The following is a 24,403-nucleotide window of genomic DNA, read 5'->3' on the forward strand; positions in this document are numbered from 1 at the left end:
CTAGCATCACACATGATTTCAAATGGTAATCTCCAATCGGGTGGTTGCATGATAGGTGCGGTAATAAGAGCTGTTTTCAGTTGTTCAAACGCCGCTAGGCATTTTTCGTCAAAGATGAATTCAACATCTTTCATCAATAAACCAGTAAGTGGTTTTGTGATTTTTGAGAAATCCTTAATGAATCACTGGTAGAAACCGGCATGTCCTAAAAAGCTTTGTATTTCTCTTATGGTTTTCGGAGGCTGAAGGTTTTCTATAACTTCTATTTTGGCCTTGTCGACTTCAATCCCCTTGTTGTATACTATGTGTCCGAGCACGATTCCTTGTCGGACCATGAAATGGCATTTTTCCCAGTTTAGCACTAGGTTCACTTTTACGCATCTTTTTAGTACCATTTCAAGATTCGATAAGCAGCCTTCAAAGCTCTGTCTGCATACAGATAAATCATCCATGAAGACCTCCATGATGTCATCTATGAAATCTACGAAAATTTCCATCATGCATCTTTGGAATGTTGTGGGAGCGTTACACAGTCCGAATGGCATTCGTCGGTAGAAGAATGTACCATAGGGTCATGTGAAAGTCGTTTTATCTTGATCGTCGGGATGAATAGGAATTTGGAAAAATCCCGAGTAACCGTCTAGGTAGCAGAAGTGAGAATGCTTAGCCAATCGTTCAAGCATTTGATCGATAAACGGTAAAGGAAAATGATCCTTCTGAGTGACTTTGTTTAATTTTCTATAATCAATACACATTCTACTTCTAGTAACTACTCTTTATGCTATAGATTCTCCTTTTTCATTGTTAACAACTGTGACACCTCCCTTCTTTGGCACGACATGTACTGGGCTGACCCATTGGCTATCGGATATCGGGTAGATAATACCTGCTTCTAACAGCTTTTGCACTTCTTTCTTTACTATATCACTCAGAATGGGATTTATCCTTCTTTGATGTTGTCTAGAGGTCTTACTGTCTTCCTCTAGCATTATGCGATGCACGCATATGGAAGGGCTTATCCCTTTTAGATCTTAGATATTGTAGCCTAAAGCAGTTGGGTATTTTCTCAAAACGTGTAGAAGCTTCTCGGTTTCTAGTTGTCCTAAGTCTGCATTTACGATTACAGGTCGCTCAAGTTCAGTGTCTAGGAATTCGTACCTTAGATTTTTGGGTAACATCTTAAGTTCTAGGGTTGGTTTCTTTGGGCAAGGCATATGACCGGGCGTTAGTGCTAGGCATTCGCTTAGGCTGTCATCTTGGTATTCCTGACTTAAATTTTCATCTTCAAAAGTAGGAGGTCTTGTAATTTTCAGTATTTCCGAGTATGATGCTTGTTCATTCTCCATTTCTCTTATGCATTCATCGATGACATATAGTAGACAACAGGTGTCGTCTATAGCTAGTGCCTTTAGGAATTGTATCAAAATGAATTCGACCTTTTCCTCACCAACTTCGAAGGTTAGCTTGCCTCTTTTAACATCTATGATAGCTCCGTATATGGCTATGAATGGTCTTCCTAATATGATAGGGATGTTGGAATCCTCTTTTATATCCATGATTATAAAATCTGTAGGAATATAGAATTGTCCTATGCGCACCAGAACGTTTTCTAGCATACCTATGGGAAATTTAACGGAATGATCTCCAATTGTACAAACATCCTCATATGTCTTAGTTCTCCCATTTTTAGCCTTTCGCATATGGATAAGGGCATTAGACTAATACTAGCTCCTAAGTCGCATAGTGCTTTGTCGATGACAAACTTTCCGATTACGCAGGGTATGGAGAAATTGTTGGTGTAAGCCCTAGAGGCCAATACTTTTGGGACTTGTATCAAATTATTTATTAATAATAAAAGGCTTTTTCTTTATTATGTTTGTCTAATAAAGTCCCTAGAATAGATAGTCCGTTTAATGTATCAAGTATGACTTAATCATGAGATCACATTAAACATAAGGACACTATTCTTAAAGTATCCATAGTCGAGCTTTATTGTGAAGTGGGATAATATTAAAGCATTAAGACTATTATGTATATAGACTGATGATCACATCTCATGGATCATGGATAAGGAGTTATCAAGTCTTAAACATTGGTATGAATATTAAGAGTAATATTTATACTGGATTGACCCGCTATGAGAATACTATATATAATGTTATGCAAAGTGTCATAAGTTATTCTCATGGTGATAATGGTGTATACCACCCTTCGACCTGAAACCGCTATGGACCATAGATGTAGAGTCGAGTGCCTTATTGCTGATCAAACGTTATCCGTAACTGGATGACCATAAAGACAGTTGATGGGTACTCCACGAAGAATGCTAAGGGACATGAGTGACCTAGATGGAATTTGCCCATCCTGCGTAACAGGATAAATGTCTATGGGCCCAATATTGAACTAGACAAGGATGACACGGTCTATGACTTATGTTCAATATAGACATAAGGGCAAAAGGGTAATTGTACACATAAGTATTATCACAAAAGGAATTGTCAGATCACATGACATTTTCGTGTCTTGGGTAGCAGTGATGTGTTGCTAGATATCGCTCACTGTTTATTATGTTAAATACGTGATTTAATATAATTACCAATGCCGCGAAAACCTACAGGGTCACACACAAAAGGACGGATTGATGAGGGATAGAGTAATTAAGGAATACCGTAATGTACGTTGCCCTTAAGTGAATTGTAGAATATCGTAAGGTACGATGTACTTAAGTAGAATACGAAATATGGTAAGGTACCACGTGCTTAAGTGATTTTGGCATATTATAAGATATGGGCCACATACACTTGAGTGGGCTTTTTAGCTTGCAGCCCACATAAGTGGTTCTATAAATAGAACCCTTGTGTAGAAGCATTGGTGAAGTTATAATTTTGTTTTTCTCTCTCACTCTCTCTCTCACACTCAAAGCCTTCATTCGTAGCAGCTAGCACTAAGATTGAAGGAATCCGTTCATGTGGACTGAGTAGAGGCATTGTCATTGTTCAACGTTCGTGATCGCTCCGTAGATCTGCATCAAAGGTTACAATCGCCACAAGAGGTAACGATTCTATCACTAATCATGCCCATTCGTAAGGATTATTAAAGGAGAAATTTTAAATTCCGCTGCATTTTGGATCGCTCTTCTCCGTCAGTGGTATCAGAGCCACTTACGAAACCATGCATCTGATAGCTATTTATTTTCTGTCTTTTCTGTATTAATACGATTAAAAGACAGAATGAATCAAAGAATAAATGAGTAATTAAATTTGTCATCATGTGTGTATGATTTGGATGATTGATGTTGACTATGGTTCGGAATCCGACATTAGTATGGTGAAGCAGCGATACATCGATCGTCCATAGGTTATGCAATTGAGATCGATCAAGTTATATATATGATATAAGTAATCCTGATGCAAAATACGGTATATATGATATACTGTTTCTGTTTCGTTCATTCAAACACTTAATGGTTGTTTTCTTTTGAGCGATCAATGGTCGTTGGCTTCTTGATCCGACATTAGTATGGTGAAGCAATGACGTGTTGATCAATCATACTGAATCAACAATCGAGACGTGTTTGACGGTCTGAAATTGGTGCATTAGGGTTAATGACGGCACAAGGGTTGTGTTGTCAAAGAGTTATGCGATTAGGGTTGTGACTGCGCAAGAGTTGTGCCTTAAAGTATCAAGTGTTGATGCGAAAAACGACGCCGATTTCAAATGAATTGTTCATTAAAAAAATTCCCGCCTTAAAGTATCAAGAGTTGTGCCATAACTGTTTCATTATGTATGTTGATGCATATGAATGTATGTTGATGCATGTGAGAGATGATTTATATGATAAATAAGCCGGTGAGATCAGAATAATTGCAAATTTCCTCAAATTAAATATTAATTTTATGCTTTCCAAGTTTTAGCACTCATCAAGACTAGTATCGGATAATGTAGGTTTTGCCTACACGAGGTGCATGTTCTATATTAGTAAGGTGTGATGGGATAATTGTAATATCCAATTGCTAAAACAATGGGTCAAACTTAACTAAACAAATTATAATAAAATTATATATGTTTATAAGCAAGAGTTGGAAATGATACATGTGATGGATTGGAATAAGGAGTTATTCACCCAACTAAAATATTCGAGAGTTGTATTAGATGCAATTGGAAGAAGTTCCTACCTAAATAACCTAGTTTTGTGTAATCCGCCTACGCGGACTTAAAACAAAGTGAAATGTGGATCTCGACCCACTAGAAAATCTTCCAACGAGATTTTCCGAATCAAATGATGAGGGTCATTTGTTTTGAGTAAAATAGTGGGAGCATATTTAATTAAAGGCCTAATTAAATATGTTATTGATACTTATATTTTTATTATTTTCATGTAGATTACCACGACAACAAACACCTCTAACAATATTTTGGGGTTAATCCTTGACAAGGAAAAATTGTCTGGGACAAATTTTCGGGATTGACACCGAAATCTGAGGATTGTCCTCAAACATGATAAAAAGTTGTATGTCTTGGAGAAACCTGTTCCTGAAGAGGAACCTCCTAGTTCTGCACCTAAGGAAGAAAGAGATGGTTATAAGAAGCATGCCGATGATGCCAATGAAACTGCTTGTCTCATGCTAGCTACCATGAACTCAGAGTTGCAAAAGCAACATGAGAACATGGCAGCGTTCGATATGATCGAACACCTGAAGATGCTCTATCAAGAGCAAGCAAGGCATGAAAGGTTTGAAGTTTCAAAAGCCCTTTTTTCAAGGAAAGTTAGCTGAGGGAGCCCCTGTAGGTCCCCATGTGCTCAAGATGATTGGGTATGTGGAGAACCTTGAGAGGTTGGGTTTTCCCCTCGGAAAGGAACTTGCGACTGATTTGATCTTGCAATCGTTGCCAGATAGATTCAGTCAATTTGTCCTAAATTTCAATATGAATGATATGGACAAATCTCTTCCTGAACTGCTAGCCATGTTAAGAACTGCTGAGCAGAATCTGAAGTCAAAAGGGAAGTCCATTCTGATGATCGGAAATGGAAAGAGAGAGAACAAAAGACCCACCAAGCAGGGTGATAAAGGGATAGGCAAGGAAGTTGCCAAACCCAAACCCAATGTTGCTGCTTTGAAGCCTAGTGGAGGCATAGCAAAGGAAGGCACCTGCTTCCATTGCGGTAAGACCGGACACTAGAAGAGAAAATGACTAAAGTACCTGGAAGATAAAAAGAGTGGAGTAGAGACTTCAACTTCAGGTATTTTTGTTATTGAAATTAATTTATCTACTTCTGCATCATGGGTATTAGATACTGGATGCGGTTCTCACATTTGTACCAATGTGCAGGGGTTAAAAAGGAGTAGAGATTTGGCAAAAGGTGAAGTTGACCTACGAGTTGGCAATGGAGCAAAGGTTGCTGCTTTAGCCGTAGGAACTTATGTATTTAATTTACCTAGTGGTTTAATAATTTAGTTAGAGAACTGTTATTATGTACCTGTAATTAGCAGGAATATTATTTCCGTTTCTTGTTTGGACAAGTTTGGTTTTTCATTTATAATAAAGAATAATTTTTGCTCAATTTATTTGAATGATATATTCTATGCTACTGCACAAATGAACAATGGACTATATGTCCTTGATCTTGAAATCCCTATTTATAACATTAATACTAAAAGGATGAAATCTAATGAGTTAAATCCAACTTACCTTTGGCATTGTCGATTAGGCCACATAAATGAGAAACGCATTTCCAAACTCCATAAAGATGGACTCTTGGACTCTTTTTATTATGAATCATATGAGACATGCATATCTTGTTTAATTGGAAAGATGACAAAGTCTCCATTCATAGGAAAAGGTGAAAGAGATAATGATCTTTTGGCCCTCATACATACTGATGTATGTGGACCACTTAACATACCAGCCAGAGGAGGTTTTCAGTACTTAATCACATTTACTGATGATTTCACTAGATATGGTTATGTGTATTTAATGAAACACAAATCAGAGTCCTTTGAAAAGTTCAAGGAATTCAAGAATGAAGTACAAAACCAACTAGGTAAGAATATTAAAACTCTTCAATCAGATCGAGGTGGTGAGTATTTAAGCCTAGAGTTTGATGACCATCTAAAAGAGTGTGGAATCCTATCCCAACTTACTCCTCCTGGAACACCCCAATGGAATGGTGTATCTGAGAGAAGAAATCGAACCCTGTTAGACATGGTCCGATCCATGATGAGTCACGCCGATCTTCCAAACTCCTTTTGGGGACATGCACTATTGACATCAGCTTACACACTTAACCGTGTTCCATCCAAAAAGGTTGAGAAGACACCATATGAGATATGGAGTGGTAAGAAACCACATATGTCTTAAATGAGGATTTGGGGTTGCGAAGTTTATGTGAAACGACAAATTTCAACTAAGCTTGAGCCCAAATCTGACAAATGCTTATTTGTGGGGTATCCTAAATAAACAAGAGGGTATTACTTCTACAATCCTTTTGAGGGCAAAGTGTTTGTCGCTCAAACTGGAGTTTTCCTAGAAAAGGATTTTATTTCCAAAGGAATCAGTGGGAGGAAAGTAGAGCTTGAAGAAATTCAAGAATCACAAATCATCAATACACCTATGGAGGAATTAAAGCAGGAAACACAAGTAGTCGTGGAAGAGCAACCTGCTAAAGTAGAACAAGACCAGTGTAGGCCAAGCAGGATACGTCACCAACCTGAGAGATATGGATATCTCATAACTGATCAAGGTGATGTATTACTCATGGATCAAGATGAGCCTGTGACCTACCAAAAGGCCATAACTGATCCCGAGTCTGAGAAGTGGCTAGAAGCCATGAAATCTAAAATGGATTCCATGTACACAAACCAAGTTTGTACCTTGGTAGAGCCTCCTGTAGGAGTTAACCCTATAGGATGCAAGCGGGTCTTCAAAAAGAAGACTGACATGGATGGTAAGGTACATACCTATAAGGCAAGACTGGTTGCAAAAGGATATAAACAAATTCATGGGGTTGACTATGATGAAACCTTTTCACCAGTTGCAATGCTTAAATTTGTTCGCGTTTTACTTGCTATCGCTGCATATCATGATTATGAAATATGGCAGATGGATGTCAAAATTGCTTTCCTTAATGGAATCTTCTTGAGGATGTGTACATGAAATAGCCTGAAGGATTTTACATACCAGAAGAAGCCCAAAAGATATGTAAGTTACAAAGATCAATCTATGGATTGAAGCAAGCTTCCATAAGCTGGAATCTTCGTTTTGATGAAACAGTAAAATAATATGGATTCATCAAGAACGAAGATGAGCCTTGTGTCTACAAGAAGGTTAGTGGGAGCATGATCATTTTCCTGGTATTATATGTAGATGACATATTACTCATTGGAAATGATGTCCCTACCCTGCAACAAGTAAGTCTTAGTTGGGGAAATGCTTTTCTATGAAGGACCTAGGTGAAGCAGCCTATATATTAGGAATCAGAATCTATAGAGATAGATCACAAAAACTGCTTGGCCTAAGTCAGAGTACATTCATAGACAAAGTGCTGAGACGCTTTAATATGCATGATTCCAAGAAAGGATTCATACATATGCAACATGGTCTGTGTCTATCAAAAACACAACCCCCTTCAACTAAGGAAGAAAGGGATCGCATGAATAAGATTCCATATGCATCTGCAATAAGATCTATCATGTATACCATGTTATGTACTCGACTAGATGTCTCGTATGCTTTGAGTGCAACGAGTAGGTACCAATCTGATCCTGGTGATTCTCATTGGGTAGCTGTCAAGAATATCCTTAAGTATTTAAGAAGGACTAAGGACTCATTCTTGATATATGGAGGCAGGAAGAGCTGGTTGTAATTGGATACACCGATGCTAGCTTCCAGACAGATAAGGATGACTTTAGATCACAATCTGGTTATGTGTTTTGCTTAAACGGTGGCGCTGTGAGTTGGAAAAGTTCAAAGCAAGACACCGTTGCTGATTCTACAACCGAGGCCGAGTATATTGCTTCCTCAAGTGCCGCAAAGGAAGCTGTTTGGATCAAAAAGTTCATTAGTGAACTTGGCATAGTTCCTAGCATTGTGGATCCCATTGGTCTCTATTGTGATAACAATGGTGCTATCGCACAAGCTAAGGAACCTAGATCTCAGCAACGATCCAAACACATACTTAGGCGTTATCACCTCATTCGAGAGATAATAGATAGAGGAGATGTGAAAATATGCAGAGTACCTACACTTGACAATATTGCTGACCCACTAACAAAGCCTCTTGCGCAGCAGAAGCATGATGGCCATACTAGATCTATGGGCATTAGGGGTATGCCTGATTGGCTCTAGTGCTAGTGGGATATTGTTGGTGTAAGCCCTAGAGGCCAATACTTTTGGTACATATATCGAATTATTTATTAATAATAAAAGGCTTTTTCTTTATTATGTTTGTCTAATAAAGTCCCTAGAATAGATAGTCCATTTAATGTATCAAGTATGACTTAATCATGAGATCACATTAAACATAAGGACACTATTCTTAAAGTATCCATAGTAGGGCTTTATTGTGAAGTGGGATAACATTAAAGCATTAAGACTATTATGTATATAGACTGATGATCACATCTCATGGATCATGGATAAGGAGTTATCAGGTCTTAAATATAGGTATGAATATTAAGAGTAATATTTATACTGGATTGACCCACTATGAGAATACTATATAGAATGTTATGCAAAGTGTCATAAGTTATTCTCATGGTGATAATCGTGTATACCTCCCTTCGACCTGAAACCACTATGGACCCTAGATGTAGAGTCGAGTGCCTTATTGCTGATCAAACATTATCCGTAACTGGATGACCATAAAGACAGTTGATGGGTACTCCACGAAGCATGCTAAGGGATATGAGTGACCTAGATGGAATTTGCCCATCCTGCGTAACAGAATAAACGTCTATGGGCCCAATATTGAGTTGGACAAGGATGACACGGTCTATGCCTTGTGTTCAATATAGACATAAGGGCAAAAGGGTAATTATACACATAAGTATTATCACAAAAGGATTTGTCAGATCACATGACATTTTCGTGTCTTGGGTAGCAGTGATGTGTTGCTAGATACCGCTCACTGTTTATTATGTTAAATACGTGATTTAAAATAATTGCCAATGCCGCGAAAACCTACAGGGTCACACACAAAAGGACGGATTGATGAGAGATAGAGTAGTTAAGGAATACCGTAATGTACGGTGCCCTTAAGTGAATTGTAGAACATCGTAAGGTACGATGTACTTAAGTAGAATACGAAATATGGTAAGGTACCACACGCTTAAGTGATTTCGGCATATTATAAGATATGGACCACATACACTTGAGTGGGCTTTTTAGCTTGCAGCCCACACAAGTGGTTCTATAAATAGAACCCTTGTGTAGAAGCATTGGTGAATTTACAATTTCGTTTCTCTCTCTCTCTCTCTCTCTCTCTCACTCAAAGCCTTCATTCGTAGCAGCTAACACTGAGATTGAAGGAATCCGTTCGTGTGGACTGAGTAGAGGCGTTGTCATCGTTCAACGTTCGTGATCGCTCTGTAGATCTGCATCAAAGGTTACAATCACCACAAGAGGTAACGATTCTATCACTGATCATGCCCATTCATAAGGATCATTAAAGGAGAAATTTTAAATTCCGCTGCGTTTGGATCACTCTTCTCCTTTAGAAACTACCTGGGTCTTTCAGCTTAGGAGGCATATTGTTTTGTATTATGGCGCTACACTCAGCAGTAAGTGTAACTGTTTCGTTATCCTCTATCTTCTTCTTGTTAGATAAGATTTCTTTGAGAAACTTAGCATATGAGGGCATCTGAGTTATGGCTTCTGTAAAGGGTATTGTGATATTCAATTGTTTTAGAAGCTCTACGAATTTTTTAAATTGCCCTACACTTTAAGATTTAACAAGTCTTTGAGGATAAGGGATAGGGGGTTTATATGATGGTGGAGGCACATAAGGTTCTTCTTTCTCTATGGCCTCTTTGTTTTTATCTTCCTCTTGTTCGTCTTCCTTCTCAGTTACCTTATCTGGGTCTTGATGCATGGATGGGTTTTGAGTTCTACGATCAGTCGGTCTGTCTAGTTCTGTGCCACTTCGTAGTATAATAGCATTTACATGACCTTTCGGGTTTGGTTGCGGCTGTCCAGGAAATGTGCCTGCAGGAGCAGCGGTAGGTGCTTGTTGTTGATCCACTTGTGAGATTTGAGTTTCCAACATTTTGTTATGGGTGGCTAAAGCGTCTACCTTGTTTGCTAACTGCTTGATTTGCTCGCTAGTATGTATGTTTTGATTTAAGAAATCCTTATTTGTTTGAGCTTGGGTAGCTATAAAGTTTTCCATCATTATTTCTAAGTTTGATTTCCTAGGAGCATTGTGAGTGTTTGTGGCAGCTTTTTGATATCCTGGTGGTACAACAGGTGTTTGATTAGGTGCATACAATGCATTATTGTTTTTGTATGAGAAGTTAGGATGGTTCTTCCAACCTGGGTTATAGGTATTTGAGTAGGGGTTTCCTTGAGCATAATTCACCTGGTATGTGGAAGTTCCTGTCAAGAGTTGACATTCTGGGGCAGTATGCCCTTGAACTCTGCATATCTCGCAGTTTGGTGCTACGACAGCCACGGTGGTTGCTGGTGTTATGGTTAAGCTGTCTATCTTCTGAGTCAGGGCATCTACCTTGGCATTGACATGGTCAAGACTGCTCAATTCGTACATACCGCCCTTCGGTTGAGGTTTCTCTACAGAGGTTCTTTCGCTTCCCCATTGAAAATGATTTTGGGCCATACTTTCAATGTGTTGACATGCCTCGTCGTATGGTTTATCCATCAATGCGCCACCTGCGGCGACGTCTATTGTCAATCTTGTATTGTACAAGAGACCGTTATAAAAGGTGTGGATGATCAGCCATTCTTCTAGACCATGATGTGGACATAGCTTCATCATGTCTTTGTATCTCTCCCAAGCTTCAAAAACTGATTCATTATCCTTTTGTTTAAACCCGTTTATTTGGGCTCTTAGCATAACCGTCTTGCTAGGTGGGAAATATCGGGCTAAGAAGACTTTCTTCAACTTGTTCCACGTAGTGACAGAGTTGGATGGTAGAGACTGGAGCCAAGCTCTAGCTCTATCTCTTAATGAAAATGGGAAAAGACAGAGTCTTATAGCTTATGAGCTGACACCATTCGCTTTCACCATGTTTGCGTATTGCAAAAATACTGACAAGTGTAGGTTCGGGTCCTCCGTGGGACTACCTGAAAACTGGTTTTGTTGTACGGCTGACAACATTAAGGGTTTTAGTTCGAAATTTTTGGCTTCGATCGCAGGGGCAGCGATGCTGTTATGAGGTTCATCCTATGAAGGATTGCATAATACTTAAGAGGACGGTTTTGCACTTGTTCGGCCATCTCTGGTTGAACGACTGATGCAGAAGTAGGAATGTTAAGGTTAGGAAGATTTAGCTAGATACGATGTTCCCGTATCAAGTATCGTATCCGGCGTTCTAACCTAAGATAATGCTTGGGTTCGTCGAGTTGTAGCTTTAATTTCTCGCCTTGAGAGCGAGTGTCGCATTACGCGAAAAACCGGCGGGAAAACGAAACAACAGAGCCGCCACCGTGTGTTATTTATCCCAAAAGAGGGAAAGGAAACGCTCGAAGTAAACCTTGAAAAGACATGGTCTCGCGACCAGAGAGAGATGGGATCGGGAGTCGGTTATGCGAAGGGAAGGTATTAACACCCCTACGCATCCGTCGTACTCGACGGGATCCACACTTAGAAAGGATAGAAGAAAGGTTGCTAAAGACTGCTCAAACACTGCACACACGCTGGAAACAAACACAGATGAAAGACGGAAGAAACTAACTCAGCAGGATATCGCATCCTGGGCCTACGTAGTCTGTCAGGCACAGACATCAGAGTCGACGTAGTTCGGGACGGGGGAAAACGTGCTCGCTAGGATGTCGCATCCTATGCATACGTATCTTCTCTAACCAGAGAAAGAATCAGAGCACTCGTAGCTCAGCTAACGCACGCCAAACAAAACCACACAGGAAACCGACTGCCAATCGCTGGACATATGGCAGACTCTACACAAAAAGGCAAACATGGAAACCGAATGCCAATCGCTGGACTTATATCAGACTCCGAACCAACAAACACACACAGGAAACCAACTGCCAATCGCTGGACTTACGTCAGACTCCAACAAGCAAACAAGACACAGGAAACCAACTGCCAATCGCTGGACTTACGTCAGACTCCAAACACACACAAAGGAGTTGAAAAAGCAAAAGGGAGCCCGGAGAGATCAGATCATCTCCTGCCTACGTACCTCATCTGGTTCGAGGATCAGGGCGACGTAGTTCCCCTACACAGGGAAAAAGGACTAGCCTAACCAGATACAAAGGGAGACACAAACTACTAGGGAGACTACGACTCGAGCCTAGAAGTTGTCATGCATACGATCCCTATGTTAAGGTTTCTATCTAACTTGCACAGGGAGCAAGCTATCCTAAACAGCACAAGCAAATACATACAAGCACACACACTATATGCACACAATTGGGCTCAAACAAGGTTAGGCTGTGAAACACAAGCCAACTGGAATCGGGTGTATTTAGCTCTTAACCCTAACATTGAGAGTTAGGGTGAAGCAGATGAAATGGGAAGTGAGGGTAAGACCTCACAGCTCTTATCCCTGGCCTGGGAGAGCTTCAGACAAATGAAAGTGTGGGAGTTCATAAAGTTGGAACTCTTCTCCACATATGACTGACATAACAAAGATCTTAGGCTATTATCCACAATGCATCAACACAAGGTGTGTGAGCAAGGTGAATGACACACTGAATAGCAGGAGATGGATTACACATCTCTTTTATCTGCCAATTGCCTCATAAGAGGACTTTTCCTGCTTGGCACAAAGATAAACAAACACAAGCATTGCCTCTTAAGGAGGACTTCAGACAGGTGCCTGCCCACATAACAGGACAGGTCTTCCAGACTACATGAAGTCAAAGAGTTATACCTCAGTGGTTAAGCAACCAAGCAAAGCAAGAGCAAGTTCAAAATAACTCAAAGCAACTTAGGTACCTGAAAAAATCTAAACTAATCAGTACACAGTTCAATCAATCAAACAGACAACAGTCAATCACACAATCAGACAGCTAAGCAAGCAATGCAACAGTGAGCAAGGCACAAGCTATTAAGCCACTTGGTCTCAAAGCCTACAAAACAACTCAAGGTTAGCCAACACCTAGAGCAAACATCAATGCTCAAGTGAGGAAGCATCATCAATTATGGACTTGGATGTGTAAACCTGAAATCAAAGCTCAACTGTGAGTCACAAACCACTAGGTCAAGGCCTAGGGTCAAAGGTGGAGAAAAAATTCAAAAACATAACATGAAATTTAACATGAATCAACTTCAATCACATCTTGACACAATCCAAAAGGTCCCACATCAATATCATTAACCAAATTCATTTCATGAACCAAAGATGGCAAGGTATGCAAATTGTAACCACATTGTGACACCAGAAGAAACAAATGCACATTAAATCAAAAATGATTCAAATAATCTTGGCAAAAATCATGAGTAAACAGAACATACAACATGATCATCACACAAAAAATTAGAAGCATTGGACATCATTAGGCATGGCAATCACATAGCATAAGTCAAGACAAGCACAACAAGCACATGTGTGACACAAATTGTCACACCAAGTTAGCATAGGCATAAAACAGGGATGGATTATGGTAAAAACCTCAAACCAAAGCCAAAACAACATTCAACCTGTCTAGAAATAGTGTGCAAAAATTCAGAAGCATTGGATAAGAAACAAGCATTTTGTGATCAAATGAAGTACAAGGCAATTTGGAAGCTCAAATGTGACCAACCAGAAGAAAAAATCTCAATTAAATCAGAAATGATCCCAAAAATTCCAACAAAAGTCATGAGCATTCACAACATCCATAGCATGCATCATACAAAAAATCAAGGCAATTGGAGATCATTTGGCATGGCAAACTCATCAATCAAGTTGAACATCACAAGGTGTGACACCAATTGTCACTCCTAACTTATCATGATCATAAAACAACAATGGTAATTGATAAAAATACCAAATCAACACCAAAATGTCAAGAAATGAGTCTAGTTATAGCATGCAAAATTTCATGAGCATTGGACAAAAATCAAGCATTTCACAAATGATATAGCAAGACAAGGTCAAGCAAGCATACATGTTCAAACCCCTTAGACAAAATATTTTCCAGGCCAGGCACAACTTGCATTTCAATAACCACAAAAAACTAGATAGAATGAGGATCATGATGCAAAAAAATTGGAGATCATTTGGTTGATTTTTCAATTTGTTGTGAATTTTGGAAGTTCATGGAAAATTAAAATCAAGAACATGAAGCATGGCATGAAATATGAAGGAAATGATGAAAAATACAAGGCAAATGGCAAATGCGTTCAGCAGGATTCGATCCGTGGCCAAATTCAAATCCAAACGCGCCAAGCCAAAACGACTGTGTTTAGACATGAAACCCTAAGTTGGCACACATGCATTATTTGAAAATCCGCAGGAAACGCGTATGAACTCATGGCAAATTTCGCAGGTAAGCTATGCGTTCCGCAGGTAAACTTGCAGGTAAACTGGAAACGTGATGAACGTGATGAAGATCATGAAGATCTTCATCTGGAAATTTCCAGATTCAAAAAAAATGTTCCAGAAATCATCAAGGTTAACACCAATCAACTCGTTATCATGCACACGTTCCAAATCCAACATTAATTTGCTCTAATTCATCACATATTAAGAGAATCGAAGAGAATAAAGTAGATCTACAAAACTTCAACCAAGCCTAACTCAGTGAATACTGCACCAAATCGCTCGAATTTTACATCAGCATCATCACCAAACTATGATCTACACGAATATCACCAAGATTTGCAAAAATAAGGAACTCGAATTCTGACCTGTTGATGAACAGAAGTCAATTCAGCTTGCTTCAAGGCCTGGCAATGCTTCAGAGTTATCCTATGATGCTTGTTGATGTGATTGGTGATGAATGTGGAGCTTAAACATGCACGAATCCAACAGGTTTTGAAATCACAATGACACCTTCAAGCTTTGAACCTAGCTCCACCAATCACGATTTCTCTTGAATTTTAGTCCAAATCCGCTCAACAGTACTTCAGAATGATGAATTGATTAATAGAAAATGCTTAGGTTTGAAGAATTTTGAGAAAAATGTGAGAGAAAAATTTGAAGATTTTTATGATTCTAGATGTAGAATTGGTAATTGTGATGAAAACAGTTAGGATTAAGGCTTTATAGTCCATGCTAATCATGTTTAGGCAATGGTTTAAGCAAATGCAAGTGTGATTAAGGACTTTGTGGTGTTTATGAAAAAAAAATGAGTTTTCATGCTCCATGCACCCCATGCACGTGAACAGTGCATGTTCAAGGCTTAAAATGACTTAAAAATATTCCATGCACATGTTGGAATTGGCTTGGTATGCATATGTTCAACCAAAATGAACTTATGAAATTTTTCACTAAAATCTTCATGATTGAACCAATGCCATGAAAATGAGATTTCATGCCAAATGATTGTATGCTTGGAAAATACATGTTACAAGGATCAATGTGCAGAAAAAACCACTCAAATTGGACTTTTGGTTTGAAAGTTATGCTCATTTGAAGTCTAAACCACACTTTGCCATGTTTGAACCATATCTTATCAACCACACATGAGAAATCCATGATCTTGAACTTTTTGGAAATGGGGGAGAAAGATCTTCAACTTTCATGTTGGACAAAATTTCATTTGAAGCTTTCTTGATGATGTAATCTTGAGTTGAAGTTGGTCTAAAACCTTGCCATTTTTGGAAAGTTTGATTTACAGGTCACTTGCTATTTTGGGAAAGTTTTGATCTAACCTCAAATTCTTCAATGTTGATGTTTGAAATGTCAAATGAGACTTGTTTACACATGAATGAGGCATCACTAATCATCTCCCACCTCCAAATCCATAGTTGAACTGACAGTTGACTTTTGTTGACTTTCTAGGGTTTCAGATGATTTGCACATGGACTGATGAGCTTTGAACCTTCAATACTTGACCAATCACTTCAACATGATCCTTGGGTCACATGAACTCATTGTACCAACCCTAGGGCTTTGATTCCATAGAAAATGCACTTGTTGCCTTGCACAGTTGAATCTCCTGACCAGTCTTGCCTGATGACTTGGTGGACTATGCAATGAACAATGCAATGTTAATGACCTAAACATGAAAATGTATATACAAAATGGGAGGTGCAAATTTGAGGTACTACAACGAGTACTTGGCATCCACTCGACAGATGTAGAAAGGGAAAAATAATTGTTTGCCTTAGTCTATATTGGGTAATGCTAGAGTTACGATATCGACTAAATTAGTCCCCGGCAACGGCGCCAAAAATTTGATCGCGACTTTGGTAAATCTATGTGAATCGTGACTGCAAGTGCACAGTCCTATCACGTAGTTTTACAGATTATCGAACCCATAAGGACTAATAATCGAACGTATTGTGGTCTGAGGTTACTATGTAAATCTAAGGCGAATGATTGTTCTAAGATTGGAGGGATGAAGAGAAATAACTATAGAATAGAATAAAGATAAAGATATAAGATATAGGGGATATCGGTATGTAATACATCAATCCTCGGGGATTGATAGATAGTTGGTGTAATCTTATTGGTTAAAATATTCTTTAGTAGAAATTATTTAACAAAAGGACTTAGCCTCACACTCTTGTTTTATTGACTTCGACCATACTCCTAAACCAGAATGCTTGGCTCTCGCGGTCTCATTTTGAATTTAAAAGTACTTTTTGAATATAGATAAAGTCTAATTAATCCTAAAGCGCTATCGCTGTATTTAGGATCAATGCCTAGTTTCAGCTATCTAGTTAAAATCTCAAACTCTCGTTTTTATTGACCGTAACCTTAGTTTGTTTTGTACTCTCGTACGAAAAACAGTTTGATTAAATTAAGAAACTAAAACCGGAAAATAAGTTTTAATAAAAACTAATACCAATTATTTATTGAATCTCGTCGTTTCGACGGTATTTACATACCGATCCCTAAGGGTTTAGCCGAACATAAATGCGATGACAAACATGGAAATTAGGGAATTAAACATACAGTAAGGCATAAATAAATAAAATAGTAAACAATAATAAACCTGGATTACAATTTAAGAACTGGAAATAAATCTTGAATCTTTGATTAAATGATTCTGGCAGGCTTTAGCAATGAATACCTCTTACAATTGAATCCAAAATGCGTGAAAAATAATAGACCGTAATAGTCCCCGATGTGGAGAAACTATCACTTTTACAATGGTAAGAAACTGCCTAGAAAACTAAAAGAAAAATAAAGCAGAACAAAAATTAATCGTAAACTAAAAACTGGAAGAAGAGTGTGTCTGTCGTGGAGTCTGAGAGGTCTTTTATATATCCTTTCCATAATCCTCATTTGTAGCAAAAGTAGTGGAAACCGTGGCTAAAAAGGTGGAGGAAAAATAGGAAGACTAGGTTGTGGCAGTTGCCACAACCCTAGCTTCATGCTTAGTGGCGAGCGCCACTTTTGTAGCAACTTCCCACCATTTCTCAAGGGTTGGTGGCGGGCGCCACATCCCTCTTGGCCCAATATGGAGGGTGCCACATCCTTTGGGTACTGGGCGCCACAAGCCCATTTTCTTTGGTGGCCCATTATCCCACTGGATGGTTCATTTTCTTCTCATTTCTTGCCTTTTTCTTTCCTTTTTGCTATTTCCCATTTTTCTTGCGGTAAACCTTTTAATCGACGAATACCTGTAAATAAACATAAAATACTGTGTAATAAATAGTGTTAATCGAGTAAAAAGAAGTGCATATAGAGCCAAAAATACGGTACATTTTCGCGTTATCAAAAATCCATTGGCATAAGGCCAAAGTTTCTATTTGAAATAAGGTCTAAGTTTGAAATCACAAGCAAAAAAAGTTTTTGAAAAGGGGGAGAGATTTTGAAAATTATGAAGTGGGAGGAGATTAAGAGGCTACCCTAAGCATAAAATTAAAAGTTAAGAGTTGAAAAGATCTGATAAATGGGATGCGATCCAACAAACAAGAATGTCATATAGAAAACCCATTTTCCCTTTGGACTTTGAATCAAGCAATAATCAACAAGAAATTAGAAATATCCATACATCATGAAGATTAAGGCATCAAATAAAGATAGCCAAATCCAAGCAAGCAGATCCCATAACTAGTAGCATTCTTTGTCTTCTCATGTACCAGATGAAATATTCCTTGATCAACTCAGAACAAAGCATCAGACACAAGATCAAAATAAAAATTAGCACTAAGACAAAGTAACAGATGAATTCAAATAGAGTCCAAGGCTTGCAACAGATGAAGGCTTGGTTCACAATAACTTGGTCTCAGAATGTTGGCATTGACCAAGTCCTTTTTGCACAGGGAATGTTGCCTAATCCTAAGTCCAAAAGTTCAAATCAAGATCAACAGCCCACCAAATATTTTTTTAGGGTTTTTGTTATTTATTAAGTGTTTTAAGATCCTAAGACCACAAACAAAATCAAAATGCACAAATGATATATACAATCATAAGACATGGCTCAAATGAGCAAAGTGAAAATGGCATAAACATAAACAAGTTAAATGAAATGTAAATGGCAATGAATGATAAATGACTGAAAGTTAAATTGCATAAAGTAAATGACTTGAAAGTAAAGCAATATTAACAAGAGTTAGTTAAATGTTAGTCAAAGGTTAGTCAAGTGTTAGTGGTATTTTTTAATTGATTAAGTCATTCTTTGGAGAACACTTAACCATCCATTCACAAGCATGGATCCTTAAACTAAGACATCTTCCATTAGAAGGGCTCCAACTTGGATAATTCAACAAGTATGCCACTAACTCTCATGAAAGGAAAAAAGGTAAAGTTTCCACACAATACCATGAATTATGGGGGACTTACAATCTCACTTACTAGAATGCTATGCCTTTAGGGTCAAATTTAGCTCTATGTTAAGAAATCGTAATTGAACTTATGTAGAAGTCACAACTATCTGATGTCAGGCAATAAAAATTTAGGTGTTAATGCATGTTAGAGATTTGGTATAATGAACCAAACTCCTAAAACATACCACACGTTAAAAGAAAAGATTAAGAGGGATGAACCTATCTCAGTCATACTTGTATTGGTTCATCTGACACAGGGTCATTGATGAACCAATTAGCCTTAAGACATTAGAGATTTCATTTTTCAAATGAGGGAATGGAAAAGAATAGGGATGAAGATGAAGAAGGAGAGGAATGGGAGAAACACAAATTGGTCATGGGAGGAATTTTATCAAATTAAAACCATTCATTCACTTTGGGAGATGAAATGTACATTTCATCAATCCCCTAAATCAAATGGTTTTAATCCAACAAAACTCAAATCAACCTTGACCAAGGCCCAAACAAATAGTCAAACATCAGAAGACCATAAAAATGGCTCAACATAATTTTTATACATTTAATCAATTAAAAATCAAATTAAAAATGCATTAAAATACATTTTAATTTGGTCAAAACATAAAATCTCTTCAAAACACCAAATAAATGACCAAGAGATTTATCCTATGTCAAACAAGGTCAAAGGACCTTAGACAAAAAATTTCATGATTTTTGAAAAGTCAGAAGTATTTTTAAACAATTAAAGATATGCACAAAAACATTTAATTCATGAAAAATATCAAAATTAATCAAAAAAAATTAATTAGAATATGAAAGAGAAAAACATTTAAAGATTTTTGGTGAAAGTCCCATATTTTTTGGATTAAAAATGAAATTTCTATGAATTAAATAAAATAAGTGGATTAAATGGAAATTCAGAAAATACAAAAAAACAAGGGCCATCAGACCGCCCTCATTAATTGACGTGGCAGATCTGATAGTCAAGCGCGCGCGTTCCACTAAAGACCTAAGTCAATGCACCATACCAACGGTAATCGGAACCAAGGGCCAAGATTAAAACATTTTAAAAGGATCATATGGTTTGGAAGGTGCCAACGCACCACCTGAGCTATGGCTCCGACCTTCTTCTCTGGTGGACCTCACCGAACTGGTCCACCATAAACCACCATAGAAATGAAAAGCAAAGACATGGATTTAAAGGAAAAATGCCCAGGAGCACGAATATGGTCTCAATTTTCTCCAATTCCAAGTATATAAAAAGATATAGGGATTTAAATTTTGAGGATCATGAATTAAGTTGCTTCAATTTAACCTCAAAGAAACTCAATCTTGTTGCCTACATTGGTAGGACTTCAGTCAACCAAAAATCACAAAGAATAGTGAATAATTGAGAGAGAATCGAAGAGATGAAAATTCTGGAAAATTACCTTCGAGTGAGCTTCAAACTTGCTTGATCTTGCTTCCAATTTACCTTAGCTTGGCTTCAGAAGCTTGTAGGAGATGAATTGGATCAAGGAAAAGCTTGGACTCTTGGAGTTTCAATCTCAAAACAGAATGAGATTTGAAGCTTGATTTTCAAATGAAAACCTTCAAGATTATCCTTTAATAGTGAGGGTTTGGATTGCAGGTTCAAAGCTTGGACATGAGGTCCTTAATTCTGAGCCAAGAGGGTTGCATTTATAGGCAATGCATTTAATTTTCACACACTTCTAAATTTTGACAAAATTAGCAATCTTCTTGCATGCTTGCATGGGCGTGTGATAGGCCCATAAAATGATGCTATCAGGTCCAAAATCACCAATGTGCAATGCTGAAATCATGTCATGTAGTCATGCAATGGAGATTGAAAAGTGAATGTGAAAACCATCCAAATGATCCTTTGAAAAGAACACATGTGCAAGTCCTTCATTTTTTGGCCAAATAAGATGATCTTAGACTTTTTGGAAAGGTGAGATCAAGGGGAACAACTTTAATGTTAAACACTTTTCCACTTGAAGCTTGGATCATGATGCATTTTGAGGTGGAAGTTTGGAAAATCAAACATATTTGAAAATTTTCTAACTACCAAGACAAATGTTCACTTCTTCCATCTTGAGTAACTTTTGCTATGGGATTCAAATGGAATAATTTCCTTCATAAAAGTTGTATCTATTTCAAAACTATTCAATTTAGTCACAAATATGACCTCATTTGGATTTGTCATGAAGGAGTTATGTAATTTAGAAGTTGAGGAAAATCACTTGTTCAATGGTAATGACCCAAAATGACCTATAATGTTTCCTCTTGGAACATGCATTTGCAAGTTTAATTTGAACTTATTCCAAGAATAAAAGTTTGAAAGGACATCTTGAATTTGATCATGGAACTTGAATGACTTTCATCTCATAAAATTCGTGCAAGTTATGGTCCTTGGAAGTTAACCTCCTAACTAGGGTTCAGACAAAATGACCTATAATCTTTCACCATAAAAAATGACTTTCCAAGCAAAACTAACTCTTAACTTCAACATGAAAGTTATTTGGAATGTCATAAGGGGTAACGTTTCTCTTGGAATCATTTTTATATGATAAACATTGTAGGATATAGGGTCTAGGGAACCCCAGTTTTGACCAATTGGCTTTCTCTGGTCAACCACCATGAACCATCTTGCAAACTTGACATTCTCTTGATATTTGGGACTCATGGAGAATAATATATGTGTAAGATGATGTAATACGAAGTATCCCTTAAAATATTTGATCAAATGGTGAAGAAACTTTCTGAGGAAGTCACACAAGATACCCAGATGAATTAGGGCTTTCAAGGCAAACAAGCTTCAAACTCTTGATGAATTCTTGATCAAAATGATATGTGAAGATCATGGGGACCCATATATGATGTCTAGAACCAATGTGCACCATGTCTTGATTGGTCTTATTGCATTGAGGGTCTCAAATTCTAGATATGAGCTTGATGGAGCATAGGTGAACACACACACACACACTACTTACAAAAGAAGTAAACTATACAATGACATATTTTTGGCATTTTAGTTGGTAAATAATAAAAAACAAAGTATGATACAATCAAATGTGCTTGGTGATCTCTTCCAATGCAAACCCAATGAATGAGGGGTAAAGAGGATGTCAAAGTGTGATCCCAAAGGCAATGCATATGATAAGATGGCATGAGGGATCTTAGGGTCAAAATTGGGTCTTACAGTATTGATGTAACAGTTACGGAAGATGTGATTGCTAGCTTTTTGAGGGTCTGCACTACTTTGGGAAGGAAGGTGAGGAAGAACAAATATGGTATTATTTGGTGGGCTGTCCTTTGGGGGATTTGGAAGCATAGAAATAAAATAATCTTCGATGATAAATTCTGAAATCTAAACAACTTGGTTTAGAATGTTAAAATCTTAAGTTGGAGATGGTCTTTGTTAGGAGATATGCTTAAACCCAACTTTAATTTTTATGATTTGTGCAAAGCTCGTTTAATTTGACATCTCTTTCTTTATAACGGGTTTGAGCACCCGTTGTGCTCATCAATGAAATCTCCCTGTTTATTGGAAAAAAATATTTAAAAAAATATAAAAATTTCAAAAAAAAAACATCTATTATAAAATTAAAGGAGTAATAAAGGGATTTTTTAAGTACACTTCATGTATTTTTATAAAACCTCGTAAAAACCTAATTAAATTTTTGGGGGGATGGAAGGAATAGAAGACATCCTATCTAAAAACTTCCTTTCTAATCACATATGCTTATAAGTTCTGGATTTACCTACAGTTTCTTTTAATTAGTATGTTTTTATTTACGAATTTACCTGTAAGTTATTTTATTTACTATTTTTTATTTATTTATTAGGAAATTTACCTGTCTAAAATTGCACTTAAATCTGAGGATAAAAATACAACAAATAGAAAGTTCTCATACAAAATTTATGAATGGAAACGCGTCTAGTACTTAGTCTATTCTCTGTTCCAAGATGTTTTTCATAAGAAAATTTAATAGAAAGGAAACAACCAGAATAGACAATCTAATAGAAAGGAAAATTAAAATCCATAGCAATGGTACAAATGCAACAACTAAAAGCAAAGAAATTAATAAATTGTCCAGTAATGTATGATGCAGCTGGAAGACAAAGAAAAGCAACTAATGATGATATCTCTTTGGTCTCTCCCACACGACCCATAGGTGCTTGAGACACTATACCTGCTATAGCTTCATCTCCTTCAGATTGTTTCTACAATTAAGAACGCGTTGCAAAGAAAATGTTTATATCATACTCATACATTAGTTGCTCATTAATTATTAGATAGCATTTCACAGCATTGTTTACCTGATAAAAAAGAACAATTTAACAATATATACATGGTTTGAGCACTTAGTTAAAACAAATTAAAAATAAATATAAATTGATCATACTAGAATATTGAGCTTTCCTTGAAAGATAGAAGAAACAGTTTCCATTAATGTTTTGCGTTGTTTGACTAAGTATATCACATACTGATCCTGTCACGTTAAATCCTTTATTTTCCCACTCGTCTAAACATTTGTTAATATCATCTTCGTTACGTGAACATATATACAAATTCAAGAATCATAGAAAAATATAAACAAATTTCTACTTATTTTATAAATATTTGAACTATGAGTAAAGATAATGAAATTACGCAATGCCTTTGGTTCCTCCTGTCACTAACGCAGTCATACCTTCCAGGGACCATCTTATATCCTTCACGCTGCTCAACTTTGTTTCAGCCATTTTTTCTTGATTATTTATCAACCACCCTTGAAATACAAAATCAGAATACGAAGTTGTTATTCTGATTATGTTTGTGAAGTAGAAAGAATAAGCTGATTATATTATATAGACTAAGAAGTGGTGTAACTTAATCTATATTAATATCACTTTTTGCTGCCAAAATAGTACAATAGAACATTACATCCATAAAAATATACTTTGTTGTGGTTAAAAAAGTCAATTTTATTGCAAAATAGTACCCTAGAACTGTGCACATCGCCTGACGTAACATATTTTGTGTCCGTAAGAAAATGACATACTCCATTTATGAACGAAGGCTATGGTGGACCAATGTTAATGGTGGTCCATTGTCATCACATTAGGTACTTACATTATATATATTGAAATTTTGCTCTGCCTTTACAAATATGACAGACCATGTGTATGACAATACACATGCAGAAACAAACAAAGTGCAGATAAAATAAAATGAACACAAAGAAATAGTAATCCAATCCGGTACAATAACATATACATCTAAAAGACGTTAACGGTTGTTAAAGAATGTGTGGTGTCACATGCAATTATACATATATGTTTTAAGTAGCAAGT

General features: G+C 37.2%; 1 long non-coding RNA gene and 1 other non-coding gene across 2 annotated transcripts; one reads left to right on the top strand and one right to left on the bottom strand.

Annotated features, from left to right (window-relative positions):
• The first annotated feature begins 10,961 nt into the window (after positions 1-10,961).
• Positions 10,962-11,068, top strand: LOC127132922 (small nucleolar RNA R71). Its single transcript, XR_007806926.1, has one exon. It is a non-coding gene; the product is annotated as a small nucleolar RNA R71 (small nucleolar RNA).
• Positions 11,069-22,955: 11,887 nt separating this feature from the next.
• On the bottom strand, positions 22,956-23,981 carry LOC127127587 (uncharacterized). The gene is made up of 2 exons (XR_007805373.1): positions 23,721-23,981; positions 22,956-23,290 (listed from the first exon to the last, which is right to left on the bottom strand). It is a non-coding gene; the product is annotated as an uncharacterized LOC127127587 (long non-coding RNA).
• Between the last annotated feature and the right edge of the window lie 422 nt (positions 23,982-24,403).

The sequence above is a fragment of the Lathyrus oleraceus genome, chromosome 3 (assembly GCF_024323335.1).
Source record: "Lathyrus oleraceus cultivar Zhongwan6 chromosome 3, CAAS_Psat_ZW6_1.0, whole genome shotgun sequence".
NCBI lineage: Eukaryota > Viridiplantae > Streptophyta > Magnoliopsida > Fabales > Fabaceae > Lathyrus > Lathyrus oleraceus.